At 35.5% G+C, this 17,037-nt stretch overlaps 1 long non-coding RNA gene across 4 annotated transcripts in view; it reads left to right on the forward strand.

Annotated features, from left to right (window-relative positions):
• LOC109445267 (uncharacterized) overlaps window positions 1-17,037 on the forward strand; it is a 44,121-nt gene that overhangs the window by 17,495 nt on the left and 9,589 nt on the right. For all 4 annotated transcript variants that reach the window (XR_016019778.1, XR_016019779.1, XR_016019777.1 and 1 more), the window contains exons 5-7: window positions 2,305-2,377; window positions 9,090-9,179; window positions 15,825-15,976. This is a non-coding gene — a long non-coding RNA (uncharacterized LOC109445267). The remainder of the gene's footprint in view (window positions 1-2,304; window positions 2,378-9,089; window positions 9,180-15,824; window positions 15,977-17,037) is intronic.

The following is a 17,037-nucleotide window of genomic DNA, read 5'->3' on the forward strand; positions in this document are numbered from 1 at the left end:
AGTGTACACTTGTGTACATTTTTTTGATATCCCCGGTATATGCTAATATGGATTATTTAGTTATTCTAGTTATTTATTTGTAGGTTTGCTTATTACATAAATATTTATATGCATCCATTACATATATTATTAAATATGAACACATGCACATGAAAGGGAGGAAGTGGGCAATTGCTCTGTATTAATCAGAAATGGCTTCTAAGGGAAGCAGACTCCACATATTTCAACATATGGATGGCTGCTAACTCCATGCTTGAAGAAAGCTTTAAGATTATAACAGACTGAAGGACTACCTGAACTTTTTACTTCTAGAAATTGCAGTGTTGTCACAGGAATGGTTGTTCTCTATGGGACAACTAACTACACATACACACACACACACACACACACACACACACACACAGATGGTGCCAAAAAAATGTATACACACTTTAAGAAAGGTAAAAACTATTAAAATTGTGCTGACGGTAACCACTTTGAGCACCTCTTGTAATTGCAGAAGTCAAATGTGACTTACATTCATCTTTTGTTATCAGTATATATTGAGTATTACAATTTTAATACAGCTTTTTCCTTTCTTAAACTGTGTATACATTTTTTGACACCCTCTGTGTGTGTGTATGTGTGTGTATGCATATATATGTAAAATATGTGTATAATAATATATGCAATTATTAGGTTGGTACAAAAGTAATTGTAGTTTAAAAGGTTAAAAATAATTGCAAAAACCTCAATTACTTTTGCACCAGCCTAATATTATTGGTCTATTTGCATTAAGATGAAAAACTTCATTTCTTTGAACTTTGTTTTGAACTGAATTTTGATGAACCGAAAATAACTTTATATAGGAAGAAGAAAATTTTCTTTCTGTATTCCATTTCTATACACAGAACAACACACACACAATAAGCACAGTTTGATAACTGAATTCTACTTTAGGGCTATTTTTCACACAAATCTAAAGAATACACATGGAAAGAAATGTCTGTTGTAGGCAGGAACAGAAATTTTAAATTACTAGAAATATGAATGTCCTCATGTAACCTTCATTCAAAAGAGCCAAGAGCAGGGGCCGGCCTGGTGGCTCAGGCAGTTAGAGCTCCATGCTCCTAAATCCGAAGGCTGCCGGTTCGATTCCCACATGGGACAGTGGGCTCTCAACCACAAGGTTGCCGGTTCAACTCCTCAAATCCCGCAAGGGATGGTGGGCTATGCCCCCTGCAACTAAGATTGAACACAGCACCTTGAGCTGAGCTACCTCTGGATGGCTCAGTTGGTTGGAGCACCCGCTCTCAACCACAAGGTTGCCAGTTCGATTCCTCGAGTCCCGCAAGGGATGGTGGGCTCTGCCCCCTGCAACTAAGATTGAACACAGTACCTTGAGCTGAGCTGCTGCTGAGCTCCTGGATGGCTCAGTTGGTTGGAGCGTGTCCTCTCAACCACAAGGTTGCGGGTTCGACTTCCGCAAGGCGCCCCCTGCAACTAGCAATGGTAACTGGACCTGGAGCTGAGCTGCGCCCTCCACAAGACTGAAAGGACAACAACTTGAAGCTGAACGTAGGTACCCTCCACAACTAAGATTGAAAGGACAACAACTTGACTTCGAAAAACGTCCTGGAAAAAAAGAGCCAAGAGCAAGATAAATGCATCCCATTTACTGAAACCACCATTTATCTTTCCAATATTGATGATTTAGTAAGATGGTACTGTTTAAAAATTAGCAGGCTAAAAGTGTTACATTTACCTGTATCTGTAGGAAGGAATAAATGATACTATAAAACTCATTTTATCTATTTATTAGCTAGCCTATGTTTCTATAGGAATCAAGCTTCAACAAATCTACTTCTAGTAATCTTTTTCTTGTCCTTGTTGGGGTGAGTTGGGATGCCATGTTTTGATTTTCTTTTCTGTACTGAGGATACTTCCATAGTACTTCCAAATCCAAATCTTGAAGATCCCATCTAGCACAACTTTGATTAAAGATATTATTACCTACCTGCAATCAAAGTGCAAAAATAAATTTTTGTTCAACCACAAAGTGGGAAAAGTAGTCTGAGTTATGTTTCAAACTTGGTGCATTTCTCTTTAGGGTATACTGACCAATTAAACACGTTTCTTTCCAAATTTTCGTGGTTAAATGGACTCTCCATAGTAAATCAGGCCACCTAAATGGTTTCCCTTTGAGATGAGATATCCTATAGAAACATTGGGTTATTTTACCCAACACTTGTGCAGTGACTAACGAACCCATGGTCATGGTCTAAACTAGATGGTGAACGTGGCTTCCACCGCCTAATTTTACAGGTTCCAAGGAAGGCAGCTTCCACTATGTTCCTGGGAAGACAACTCTCCGCTGTAGTCCCTCGAATTCTTTCAGGTAGGTCTTCATTTCTTTAACATAGCTGGGTTATTCAAGTTGGAGAAGCAGCTGCTGCGCAAGCAGCATGACTTAAACTGACAAAAGCAAGGCAATTCTGGATCCATGATTCACCTCCCACCTCTTGACCTCACACACCGCCATATTAGCGCGATCACACCAAAATACCAGCTTGTGTTTACAGTCTCAGTCCTCCTGATGGCGGACGGGCGCGTGTACACGAGCACTCGCTCTGTGTGCACTGAATAGGATCACGATCCGGAGAGCTGAAAATGTAAACACAAGCTGGTATTATGGTGTGACTGGCGGTTTGTGGTTCTTTGTTTGGATACTTTAAAAATGGGCACCCTGGCAAGAACGAAAAGAGGCAGAAAGCAGAACTGCTTCCAAATGACTTCTCTTTGTCCCTCCTCAGGTAGACCCAAAATAACATATATTTGACCGGGTCCTCCCCGCCCCATTGTTTTTGCCTTGTTGGCTACACTTCAACGCAATAATTTTTTTTTTCTAGTGCAGGCCGTTAATGTTTTGCCTTGTATGATTTAAAACTATTTTCTGAGTATTTGCAAGCACTATACTGCTCTAGTTATTATTCGTATGAAAATCTTCCACGTGGCAAATTCATTGTTTGATGTGCTTAAGCAAGAACCTAAATGCCTTATGTGCCCGTGTTTTAATATTTGCAAATTGACAATGGTTCTTTTACCCCAAATGAGGATTGACATCAACATAACCCTACTAGACCAAGTATCTACCTACTGTTCTTGCTTATGCTATTTTAGTTGTTGATTTTCAAGTGCAGAAGTTGACCTCAAGAGAAATGTAAACGGTAAAAAAACCTAGAATTACAAGCCGCCTTTTAGCATAACATCTATTTGCATAGTTGGTCCTTTGGTTTTCTCTGCAGTCTTTGTCATTTCTCCATCTTAACACTAAATAAATTTAACCATTGGCTCTTCACAGTGAACTGTGATTCTGAAATAGATTTCCTTATCAGATGAAGAGATGATGTCATTTTAGGGAGAAAAATTAGGACATAAAAAAGGAAGTTTGAAAAAAAATATTTCCTGCAAAATGTCAACATAGCTCATGATAGGCTTGATTTTGTGGTAAAGTACCTCATCTTGTTTTTTAAAAAAACAAATTTTTTTCTTTGGAATTAGGTATGCTATCACTATCAAAAATCAGTAACTAAAGGAACAGTGGATAGTTTGGCAGATCCCTTTTCTTAAATAAGAATTACAAATTGATTTTACACCTATTGAGGCTGCTATTCACCACTGTAAACTTATTTCTGACAACTGTTTCTTTTAGAATCCAGTAAGTAATTGAAAAACCACAGTAATTTTCTCATACAATCAAAAAGCAGTTAATGTAAAGGCAAATACACACAACTTACTGTAGACTGCAGTACTTAATAAAGGAATAAGAGGGATCTAAGCTTGAGATTTTTAATGACGTGCCACTCAAATGGAAGCAAGTGATTTCAGAAGTGTTGTCAGTCACTTTAGACTGAAAAGAAATAACAAGAAATAGCTTTTCAGATATCAAATCATTTGCACTAAAATGCTGTACTATAGCATGTCACCTTTGAATAGGCCAACAATTTGCCTTGTTTGTTTAAAACCTATTGTACTTGATCACTTCATGAAATTGCACAACTTGACTGACCTTTTCCATCTTGTATCTTGATTATCTCTCTCCATATGAGATCCCTCACCAAGACAGTTTGCAAGCATTTTGCAAATTATAATAAAGGAACCACCTACATGTACATCAATACTAACAGATCTGGATCATCTTATTTTCACCTGATATATGTTCAGGCTCAATTGAAAACTAAATTATGGAATGAATAGATTTACTGGAAGAGTGAGTTTGGCCTTATATTACCCGCACATTTTTAAAACAACTGTATGAAGCTATTTTGGAGATTCAATATCTGCAGCAATAGGTTCAGATATATAATTAATGTAAAAAGAATTGACATTTTCACAAGTTTTTATCCCCCATATCATGTAAATTCATATCTTGTGTGCTACATTTTCAATTCTGAAGAAATATTCCACGCTACAGGATTTGATACCTTTAAACTAGCTTTTAGTTTTAAAGATTTTTAAAAATTCTTTATGTCAAATATGTGGTTGTAATTTTACAGAAAATTTAAAACATCTTTGAGCCTGCAGGCATCCTTATTACTCCTCATAATTTGCTTTGGCCCATCCAGTTTCTAAGGTCAACACTTTTCCTAGCTACTTTATACTATTAGTATCTTATGGTAGTAAAAACAAACAAACGTGGCCTTTTAGATTAGATGGTCTTTGGCAAATTTATCTTGTGGAAACCAACTCGGAAGGTAAAGTAGGGGTCAGAAAAACTGCAGCAATGGCCCAATTCTACATCTCTAGCGATAACGGTTAAAAAAAAAAGATGGATGGAGATGGATGGTTAAAATGATTATACAACAGTGTGATTGTACTTAATAACACAGGAACTATACTTAAATATGACTAAAATGGTAAATTGTATGTTATCTATATTTTACCACTATTTTAAAAATAGGTGTTAAGATTAACTTGAATGAAACATTCGGGATTGACTCTAATAATCTACTTTCCCCACCAATAGAGCAATTATACTACAGCATGGATGCAAATACATTTGAGAGATCAAGCAGAAAAACCCAACTTTCTTCGTAGTTCATTGATGCAAACAAACATGTAAGAATTGTTTGTCGTTGAAGTTCAAACACAAATTATCATGTAAAGTAGCCGAAAGATAATAAAGTAATACAAATTTTATTAAATATTCTTTAATCCCTCCTCTATATATTTTTCTAACTGGCCATCTTTTTCCCCCCAGTTTATTCTTTTACAGCCCATGCGCATGAGCATATAACTTGTCTGCATGACTATTTATATAAATGAAAAGAATAAAGTAAAAAGAAGTGAAAAATAACACTGCCTTAAATACTAATGAATTTTAAGTACTTGAATTTTTGAAAGCAAACTCTAAGTCATACTGTAGGGCCTACTTTCCCACCTTTTAATAGCTTTCTAAAAAAACTCAGACCTTGAAGTGCATGCAATTAGAAACATGCAACAGTGAGGCTAGGCTTAGTCACAGTACTATTTCAATGCAAGCTGCTTCTATTTTTGGTGTCCTACAGAGAAATAGAATCAGAATGTTCTAACCTCAGCTCATGCTGTAGGTGAGAGTGCAAAGCTGACTGCTTAAAAAATTAGGGTGGAAGGGGGCATCCTTTCTAGCCAATTCTCTTGTTTTATGTATTAGGTGACTATTTTACTATGATGTAGACAATGAAGGACAAATAATTAATTCTGTGTACATAATTAGATCCAAACTCTCCTGGACAGATTGCCATGAATGTGGCCTATGAGCATCAGAACATGGTTTCTGCCTCATAATTCTATCACCCTAATAATTTTGTGTGCCCTAGCTGTATGTTTTTTAAGGCTTCTCCAAGATCTAAAACAGAGTAGCATTACATAAATGTAGAGAATCTCAGGGTTGGATGAATTTTAAATTTATCCAGTTCAAGCACCCATCTGATGCTTGAATCTCTTCAACTACTTACACAGCCTTAACATGAATACGTATTCTAGTGATGGTAATGCTTACTTCTGCTGGAGCATGTAGAACTGACAACAGGAAAACTAATAAGCCAAGAATAAATTAGTTTCTTCGTAAGCCAAAATTTTATAAGATTGAGGATTTAAATTAAATGACATAACCTATGCAATCATACCTAGCACAGTGGTAGAAATATAATACATACTAAAAATAGTTATATTTAATTCCATTTATATCACACTCGCTACTTCTTATGTTTCAAGTATGTATCTAGTGCTAGTTAATGTCGCATGGATATTGGAATATCTGGTTGTCTGCTATTATGTTAAGTTTAGAGTTACTGAAGTGTCATTAGTGTAATATTATGACAGAAACAGTTCAAAACTTTTTAACGTGAAAAAAAATAAAGATACTTATATTGTAGGTTCTTTTGGTGTTAGGTTATGGCTGTACCGTGATATATTAACATACATATTTACCTGTTATTAAATTCACCTTCCCATTCAGTCACTAATGCAAAAATCTGTTAGAAACTATAAAAATCACCCACAATTTTGGAATCTTACGATAGCCTCAATAAATGCTTATCTTCACAAACGCGAGATTGCTCTTCTACTTCATTCATACCCTTTATTGACTGGATATTGAGAAGTACAAAAACCTACTAACTTCTACATCTAAAATATCTACATGTCTATTTCTTAATTTTATATTCAGATATTAAAAATCCTACAAAACTTCCCTCTGGTAAGATCACATTTAACTAGATATTTGAGTCTTTGAGCTGTGTTTTTAAATGTTCTTAAAGATTTCTAGTTGTATGATTATTATTAAAGCAATCTGAATATAAGTAGTTTTGTTGAAGATAAATTAATTAAACTTATGAGTGTGTGACCTAAAATTTCTTAAAGTAATTAGCAGCTCTAGTTTACCTGAAAGATGCAGTTATCAGGAGCATGTAGTTTAATATCAGCACATCTCTAATATCAACGTTATTTAAAGCCATACATTAAGAGTCATAAGCATCTGTAGTGACAGAAGAAGCATGCAGCAAAGCACTGAAAAACTGGAATAGAATTAATTGGTTTTGGTCTACCCACTTCAAATTAGAAAATAGCAACAGAAAAAAAAAATTAAACACTAAATGTATTCGTTAGGCAGGATCAGCAATCATGCTGCCCACACATGATCTACAATTAATTTGTAAATAAGAAGATTCATCACCTGCAGGATAATAAACTCCAGTTTTATGGTCCAAAAGACTAGACAAGTAAAAACCACTAATGAATGCACTGTATAAACACAGGGGCAAGAATGTACATTGATTGAGCAAGTGAGGATAACGAGGAGACTCTGTTTTGTTATTAAAGTAGACCAAAAGATACATGACACATATCTGGAGATTTTTCTGAAGTGTTAACACTGTTCAAAACAGGGTCACTGAAAAGGAACGGAAAAGTGTTACTACAAGGTAAGGAGGGCAAAGGTTGATTTTTAGAAAGAGCACTTTAAAAATAAGGATCGGTGTAACAGAAAATGAGATAGTTACCTTAATTTTAATTAATTTTTCATAATTGCATATTAGAAAGTCCTACTAACATAATCTTCAGGGCCTTTAGTTTACCATCTTCTGATGTGATTTGGAATGGGAAGAGATGTCCCCAAACATTATTTACTGAGAAAAGAAGTAGTAAATGGAATTATCAGTATTGCCTTACTTTGGAAAAGGCTTTGATGTGAAAACTAATTTCCTTCCTTTAAGTTACAGTTGTATAACACACCTTAATTTTGAATCCAAAATAAAACACTCAACTTTATATCCATTCAAGTGAGAATTTCTTCTTCAGTGTCAGCTAAGAATTTTGAGAAACACAGAGAGATAAAAGAATCAATTGGGATGTTTGTTTAAAATAGAGTCTAGTCTCTACCAACTGAAACACAATTTCTGGAATGGGGCCCTGTTATCTGTATACATTTGTAACAAAATCTCTACTTGATTCTGATGCATACTACAGCTTCAGGATGCTTTTATTGGTTAATATCCATGTTTTCACAATTTTTTCAAATATTTCCTTTTTATAAACAAAATTATTTTTTCAGTAGACATATGAAAATACATATGCAAAGTGTAAAAATTAGATCTGAAATTACTTATGTGAAATAAGTTCTCAGACCTGGAGTCACCTTAATGGAATCAATGATATTATTAATGCTAAAATGAAAAGGAGAAAGAAGCCAAAAGGAAATCTTAATACACTAAATAACATTCAAATTTCTGAGTGCTCTGTACCTCAATTATTAATTTAAAATACAATTAATATATTCAAATATAGCACTTTTTAAGCAATTTCAAATGTCAAAACATCTCAGTACTCAAAACTGATGTCATAGGATACTCAAAACAGATGGCATAAAACATAAAGTCTGTGTAATCCATCAATAGGACTTATTTTGACTCAATTTTAATAACTTTATCTAGTTTATATGATCATAATACATTAGAGGTAGCAATAGTTCAAAACACAGGTTGATAAAAGAAGACATTTACTCCTAGAAGTTATTTTTAAAAAGTAACATCTGGAAAAAAGAGGACAAAAATGCTTATTACAAAACAAACCCCAAAATACTAGACTAAACTGCTATAAAGAGTGAGCTCAAAAAGCATAGTTATCTGGAGCTGTTTAATGTAGGGTCAAACAGTAGAGTAACCTGTATATGCTTGTGTAGTGTTGTAATTGACGTTTATGATGATCACGGTCAATCATTAGGAAACAGGTTTATATGCTCTAGTTTAAGAAGGGAGAGAAATGTATAGCTCAATTGAGAAAGATTTTAATCCAAATTGTCTAAAGTAAACAATTATTTAAATCTTAAAGAGAGAAATTTGACCTATCATGAACATTCACTAGCAGGATTTACCTCAAAGGAAGACAAAGATTATTTCCAAATAGTTTAACTTAAATAGAGGTTGTGTTATTTAGACATAGTCGCCATCTCGTGGCAAAAAGCGGTAGTTTTGGGGTAATTGTTTTGTCATTGGATTGGGACAATGTGGAGCTGGTTGCATCCAGAGGTTTTGTTTAAATCTTAAAATAATTGTCTATTTTAAATTGTACAGATCACACTGAAAATTATTTATTTAATTTCAAAAGAATGGAGACTCATGAAGATCACAAAGTGAGGAAGAAGCTGAAGATGATGAATGTAGGTCAATATAAATAATAAAGATATGGGAGGTATAAAATGAAAAAGACAAATAGAGTTTAAGAAAAAAACTTTGTTGAATATTGATTATAGATAATGATGTGGATAAGCCTAACATTGAAATGAAAAAATAAATATAGTGCTTAACTGTGGGAGTTTTTGAAGCACGATGGAACTGGACAATAATAATATGGAAGATGGAACAGGAGTTTATTGGAGTTCAAGCATCTTAAGATCCTTGGTTTGGGAGAAATGAGAGAGATACTGACTAAATGAGACATTGACAAGTGAAATAGTCATGTTAAAATTTACGGGTAGTGACTAAAAAAAGAGTAAATGTGTAATGTACAAGCTCAATTGATTCCTAGATCATATGCAATAATTTAATAATAACTAACACATAATCTTTATTAAGTGCTTTACAAATACTAAGTCGTTTAATCCTTACAACTCTGTTGAATAAGTAGCATGAGTGTCTCCATTCTGGCTCCAGAATTCATGCTGTTAACCACTATGCTAGTGTTTTATATATGTCTTATTTGGTTACCATTGCAGTATATGTCAATATGTTTTACAGAGTTGGCAATAAAGAATAGTAAATGTGGTATGAAAGGTATGCAAAATGGTAACAATTAGTACACAGAACTGAAAGTTTTCATAATTTAAAAAAATCAGGACTATAATATAATATTTGTCTTGGCAATAGGTAAAGAATGGCGAGAGACAGAAGCATCCCTAAAACGAAAGTACTAGAAATAGATTTGATGGCATGTGAGAATTTATCATAGGGGAAAGATAACATTTGAAATCAGTAGGATAAAGACATATTACTTAATAAATGGAGAAACAATTAGTACATAGTAATCTTGAAAAATGTGAATTTGGAGATCTACCTTACTCCTTACATGAAAATAAAATCCAGACAGATCAAGATTTAAATGTAAAAGTCTTCAAAGAAGGAAGATGTAATTGTTTAACAATTTTTATGCTGTGAAATCCTTTTCTGAGTATATACAACCTAGAAGCAAAAGCAAAATCGTCAGTTTTTTTTGAAACTTTTATACAGTGAAAAATAGCATAAACATATCTGCAGAAGTCTCCAGGTTTTCCCACCCACCACCTCAACAAAGCAGTTCTGCATTTTCTGCTTTATATTTGGTGCTCCGTGTAAGACTGCACTTGACAAAATGCTCTTTTGGTAGAATAAGAAAAAGAAGAGGAAGACGTTGAAAAACACTCTCTTGTCACGCACACTGAGGCTCAGAGCAGTTAAATGATTTAAAGTCACACAGTTAGCAGCATAATCTCATCCAAACTGTACTTTTTTCTTTTAACTATCCCTTTTTAAAAACTAAATGAAACAATGCACTAGCCATTGAAATAAATCCTCTTGTGCAGTAAGTAATTAAATAAATAGTCTATTGACTTTTTCAGTTTGTTTAGTGCTTAGTAGTTTCAGTTGGTTTTAAATCTTTTGCATGTGTCCCATTGTTGATTATTTAATTACTTATCACAGCACTGTAGAATCTAGAAATGTGCATATTAGAAAAAATTGAATAAACTTTTCAAAGAAATACACAACGTGTGTTTTAGAGTCATTATTAAATTCTTCCAAACACTTAAAAATTTATTAGAAACCAACTTTTATTTTATAACCTAATGAAATTTGACACAATGCTAAATTTCCACAGTATTTTATCATGAGGAGATGTTATCTTTGAGGCAATTCCATACGAAGGATACCATGGTTAGTTAGTATTACAACTCTAGCAAGCTTTTTTGCATGCTGTCTCATAAAGATACATAGAGATATACCTGTATAAAAGATTTGATGTGTTGTATGTGAGTACTTTAAAATGTTTTTGATCAGAGCAATTAATAGTTCAGTTGCTCTGTTAAATATTTATGGCCCAATTACGTTTTGAAACATAAAATAAAAAATAATCTCTCAGTAAAGAACAATAACCTGCCCTTTATTTAATTCTTTATTGGGAGGCTCTTTTTTAAAATAATTATTGTATTTTTCAATTACAGTTGACATACAATGTTATATTAGTTTCAGGTGTATCACATAGGGATTAGACATTTATATAACTTATGAAATGATCACCCCAATAAATCTAGTACCCACCTGACACCATACACAGTTATTAAATATTATCGACTATATTCCTTATGCTATAATTTATATCCCCATGACTATTTTGTAACTACCAATTTGTACTTTTTAATCCCTTCCCCTTTATCACCTACTCTCTGAACCTCCCTCCCAGCCAGCAACCATCAAAATGTTCTCTGTATCTTTGAGTTTATATATCTGTTTTGTTTGTTTATTTTGTTCTTTAGATTCCACTTATAAATGAAATCATAAGCCATTTGTCTTTCTCTGTCTGACATACTCCACTCAGCACAATACTCTCAAAGTCCATCATGTTGTTGCAGATGATAAGATTTCATTCTTTTTATGGCTTAGTAATATTCCACTGTATGTATGTACCGCCTCTTGTTTATTCATCCATTGATGGCCACTCAGGTTACCTCCATATCTTGGCTACTGCAAATAATACTGCAATGAACATATGGATGCACATTTCCCTTCGAAGTAGTGTTTTGGTTTTGGATAAACACCTAGAAGTAGGATTACTGGGTCCTTCTTTGTCTCTTGTTATAGCCTTTGTTTTAAAGTCTACTTTGTCTGGTATAAGTATTGCTACCCAGCTTTTTGCTTGTTTGTTTATTTCAATTTTCATGAAATACCTTTTCCCATCCCTTTACTTTCAGTCTGTATATGTCTTCTGATCTGAAGTGAGGCTCCTATAGGCAGCATATATAAGGGTTTTGTTTTCTGTTCCATTCAGCCACCGTATCTTTTTTATTGGAGTATTTAATCCCTTTATATTGAAAGTTATTGTTGATAGATATGTAGTGATTGCCATTTTATTATTCATATTTTTGTTTTTTTCTTTTTCTTCTTTAAGAGGTCCCTCTAACATTCCTTGTAATTCTGGTTTGATGGTGATGAACTCCTTTAGCTTTTTCTTATCTGGGAAGCTCTTTATCTATCCGTCAATACTAAATGATAGCTTTCCTGGGTAGAGTAGCCTTGGTTGTAGGTCCTTACTTTTCATCACTTTGAATATTTCATGCCAATCCCTTCTGGCCTGCAGAGTTTCTATTGAAAAATCAACTGACAGTCTTACGGAAACTCCCTTGTAGGTAACTAACTGCTTTTCTCTCAATGCTTTAAAGATTCTTTCTTTGTCTTTAATCTTTGGCATTTTGATTATGATCTGTCTTGGTGTGAGCCTCATTGAGTTCATCTTGTTTGCGACTCTCTGCATTTCCTGGGCTTGTATGTCTATTTCTTTCTCCAAGTTAGGGAAGTTTTCTAACATTATTTCTCAAGTAGATTTTCGATTCCTTGCTCTCTCTTCTCCTTCTGGTACCCCACTGCTGTGAGTGCTGGTACGCTTGATGTTATCTTCATCTTTTTAAATTCTTTTTTCTTTTTGCTGTTCTGATTGGGTGTTTTCTGGTACCTTAACTCTTAAATCGCTGATTCAATCCTCTGCTTCATCTATTCTACTGTTGATTTCCTCCAATGTGGTCTTTATTTTAGTTACTGTATTCTTCAATTCTGACTGGTTCTTTTTTATTTTTCTATCTCCATTTTCATGTTTCCTATCTCTTTGTTAAAGTTCTCACTGAGTTCTTCTACTCTTCCCCTAAGTTCATTGAGCATTCTTATAACCAGAGTTTTGAACCTTGCATCTGGTAGATTGCTGTCTCTATTTTGTTCAGCTTCTTTTCTGGAGCTTTTTTCTTTTCTTTCATTTGGGACATGTTTCATTGTCTCCCCATTTTGACTGCCTTCCTGTGTTTGTCTCTATATATTAGGTAGGGCTGCTATATCTCCAGGTTTTAGTAGAGTAGCCTTATGTAGTAGGTGCCCTGTGGGGCCAGGTGGCATAATTTCCCTCATCACCTGAGCTAGGTGCTCCAGGTGTGTCCCTATGTGGGTTGTGTGTGCCCTCCTATTGTAGTTGAGACTTGGTTGCTGTTTGCACATCAGTGGGAGAGTTGGCCTTCAGCCTAATTGGTTGTGACTGTGATTACAGTGGAGGAGCTGTTCTGCAGGGGCTGACCCTATGTAGCAGGATTTGCTTTAGCAGGGCTCTGGTGCCTGCAGAATCTGCCCTTTGGGTGTGTTGCCTGCACTGTGTCCCATAGATTTTGCATTGTTTTCATTTTTGTTTATCTCAAGGTATCTTTGAATTTCTTCCTTGATCTCATTGTTGACCCATTCATTATTTGTTAGCATGTTCTTTAGCCTCCATGTGTTTTTGTGTTTTCCAGTTTTTGTCTTGTAATTCATTTCTAGTTTCATACCACTGTGATCAGAAAAGATGCTGAAGCCAGGACCCCTTCCTTTTTAGGGGAGACCTCTACCATCGAGGTGTCCCTCTGGGTGTTCAGCTACTATGTGGTTTTGGGGTCAGCCTGTTTCATGTCTCCATCCCTCCTACCAGCCTCAAAGTGGCCCCTTCTTTATATCCTTAGTTACAGGGGTTATGTTCAGTTAGTCTTGAGATGATTCTTGAGGTTCATTGTTCTACAATTTATACTAGTTGTAATTTTGATGTGATCCTGGGATACACATTTGCCTAATCCATCATCGTGGACCTTCTAGATGGCAACATTTTAAATAAATCTCAGCCATTGCACAAAAAATTCAAAAGTGGTAATTCTGAGACTACAAATAACTTGATTAAGAATTAAATAGGATTTCTAACCAAGATGACAGAGTAAGTAAATGTTGTGCTTGTCTCCCCTCACGACCACATCAAAATTACAACTGAACTACAGAACAACCATCATTGAGAATCACCTTATGTCTAGCTGAACAGAAGTCCTACAACTAAGGACATTCAGAAGAAGCCACCTTGAGAGTGGTAAGAGGGGCGAAGATGCAGAATGTCTATATGGTAATTTAATCTATGACAAAGGAAGCAAATATACACTGGGGTAAAGACAGTCTATTCAATAAATGATGCTGGGAAAACTGAACAGATATATGCAAAAAAATGAAATTGGACTACCTTCTTATACCATATACAAGAATAAACTTGTATTCTTCTATATTGGATTAAAGACTTAAATATAAGACCTGAAACCATAAAACTCCTAGAAGAAAATATATGAAATAAAGTCATATTTCAGACATGACCCTTAATAATATTTTCAATGATATATCTCCTTGAGCAAGGGAAACAAAAGAAAAAATAAACAAACCAGACTACATCAAACTAAAAAGTTTTTTTCACAGCAAAGGAAACCACCAACAAAATGAAAAGACATCCTACTGAATGGGAGAATATATTGGCCAATGATACATCTAATAAGAGGCTCATATCTAAAATTTATTTAAAAATTCATGTAATTCAACACACAAAAAAACCCCAAACAATCCAGTTAAAAATGGGCAGAGGACCCAAATAGACATTTCTCCGAATAGGACATACAGATGGCCAATGGACATATGAAAAGATGCTCAATATCACTAATCATCAGAGAAATGCAAATAAAAACCACAATAAGATATCACTTCATGCCTGTCAGACTGACCATCATCAATAAATTAACAAACAACAAGTGTTGGTGAGGATGTGGAGTGTAGGGAAGGTGTTAAAGAAAATTTGCCTTCATTGGTTGATGTGAGCTTTTGTCTGTTAGCTTTTATCTGTTTCTGTATGTAAGTTGATTTCTGTGCTGTGATCAGCGGTTGAGTAAATTCCCCCTTTGGTCCCATTCTCCCAAGCAGGGGAGATATGCAATGATGTTGCTTTTCTGTTCCCCCTTTGGTCTCATTCTCCCGAGCAGGGGAGACATGAGATGAGGTTTTCTGTTTAGTCTCATTCTCTCAAGTAGAGGAGATATGAGATTATGTTTGTTGTTCTGTCTGTGTTGTGAGGTGATGGTTATCTTAGGGTTAAAGAAATTCTTGATCAGGGGTTGAGAGAATTCCCTCTTTGTTCTGTCTGTTTTGCCCACATCAGCAGATGAAGTGAAGAAGTAGCTAAGTTATATCAGGATGACGTGACAAGCACATTGCCAGGCTTTGGAAGACCTTGGGCTGATGGTCCCAAGCAGGAACAGTAGATATTGCTTATTGGGATGAATTGGCCCTTCGGCCGGATGGACAGCATTCATATCAGTAACTGCCGGACCCTCCCAGAACTGGCTATTCCCGGAGTGGGGGGCAGGAACAAGAAAACATATAAGGTACATCTGAGAAAACATATAAGACAGACCTCAGTTGGCAGTGAAATTATTATTTCGTCATTTGGTCATTTGTCATTAGTGATTTTTTATCATTCTAATATTTTGAAGACTTCCAGGCAGATGCAGCTTACAATACCAGGGGATGTCCTGACTTTCAGCCATGAACCTGGTGAGGGCTGGCTGGTTCCTGGCCTCTCCAGTGCTGTCCCCCTCAGTTAGCCTTCTTGAGAACTTGTTAGCATCTAGAAAACTCGTATGTAGCTTGCAGTTTGCAGTATCAGAAGACGTCCTAACTTCTAACAACAACAGCCATGACAACAACAGCAACATTCTTCAGACTGTTAACACCTTGAAAACTTATATGCAGCTTGCAGCTCATAGCATCAGAAGACACCTTGACTTCTAACTTCCAACAACAACAACAATAACAACAACAACAACGCCAACAGCAGCAGTATTCTTGGGAACTAGCAAACAGTGGTGTGGGAGACGCCTGAGTTTCTCTCAGCTACAGATGTGGTAAGGTTTTGATTTATGACTTTTCCAGTGCTGTTCTTCCCTGGTTTGGTGAGCTTTTGACATCTACTGTAATAGTTACTATCCTATACAGAGCTTATTACTGCTTTTGGATACTCCTTACTGATGTTATTTGTGTATCTAGCCAAGTGATTTTTGATCAATAGTAAACATATTTTGGGATCTCTTAAACTTACATGTATGTATACTTGTTTGACATGACATTGTTATCAATGTATATAGTTTAGTCTTACTTTCTGACATTAACATATTCTGCTAATTGCATTTGTCTTTTGCTCTTGCATATTGCTAAATAAATTTATTAGATATTACATAAATAATCAATTAGCCCCATTCTAGCATATGTCCCTCCTCCTACTTTTCCCCGCTCGTCATTACATGGAGAAAAGGGAACCCTTGTTCACTTTTGATGGGATTGCAAATTGTGCAGCCACCATGGAAAACAGTATGGAGGTTCCTCAAAAAATTAACAATAGAACTACCTTATGACCCAGCAATTCCACTCCTGGATATTTATCCAAAAAAAAATCCAAAACACTAATTTGAAAAGATATATGCATCCCTATGTTTATTGCAGTGCTGTTTACAATAGCCAAGATATGGAAACAACAAATATGCTTATCTATAGATGACTGGTTAAAGAAATTGTGGTATATATATTCAATAGAGTATTACTCTGCCGTAAAAAGAATGAAATCTTAGGGAGGCCGGGTGGGTCAGTTGGTTAGAGCACGACCTCTGAACAATAGGGTTGCAGGTTCGATTCCCACATGGACCAGTGAGCTGCACCCTCCACAACTAGATTAAAGACAATGAGTTGACGCTGAGCTTCCGGAGGGGTGGCCGGATGGCTCAGTTGGTTAGAGCGTGAGCTCTCAACAAGGTTGCTGATTCAATTCCCACATGGCATGGTGGGCTGTGCCCCCTGCAACTAAAGGTTGAAAATGGCAACTGGACTTGGAGCTGAGCTGCGCCCTCCACAAGTATTAAAGGACAATGACTTGGAGCTGATGGACCCTGGAGAAGCACACTGTTCCCCAGTA

The sequence above is a fragment of the Rhinolophus sinicus genome, chromosome 17 (genome assembly GCF_057876585.1).
Source record: "Rhinolophus sinicus isolate RSI-liver-muscle chromosome 17, RSI-T2T, whole genome shotgun sequence".
Taxonomy (NCBI): Eukaryota; Metazoa; Chordata; class Mammalia; order Chiroptera; family Rhinolophidae; genus Rhinolophus; species Rhinolophus sinicus.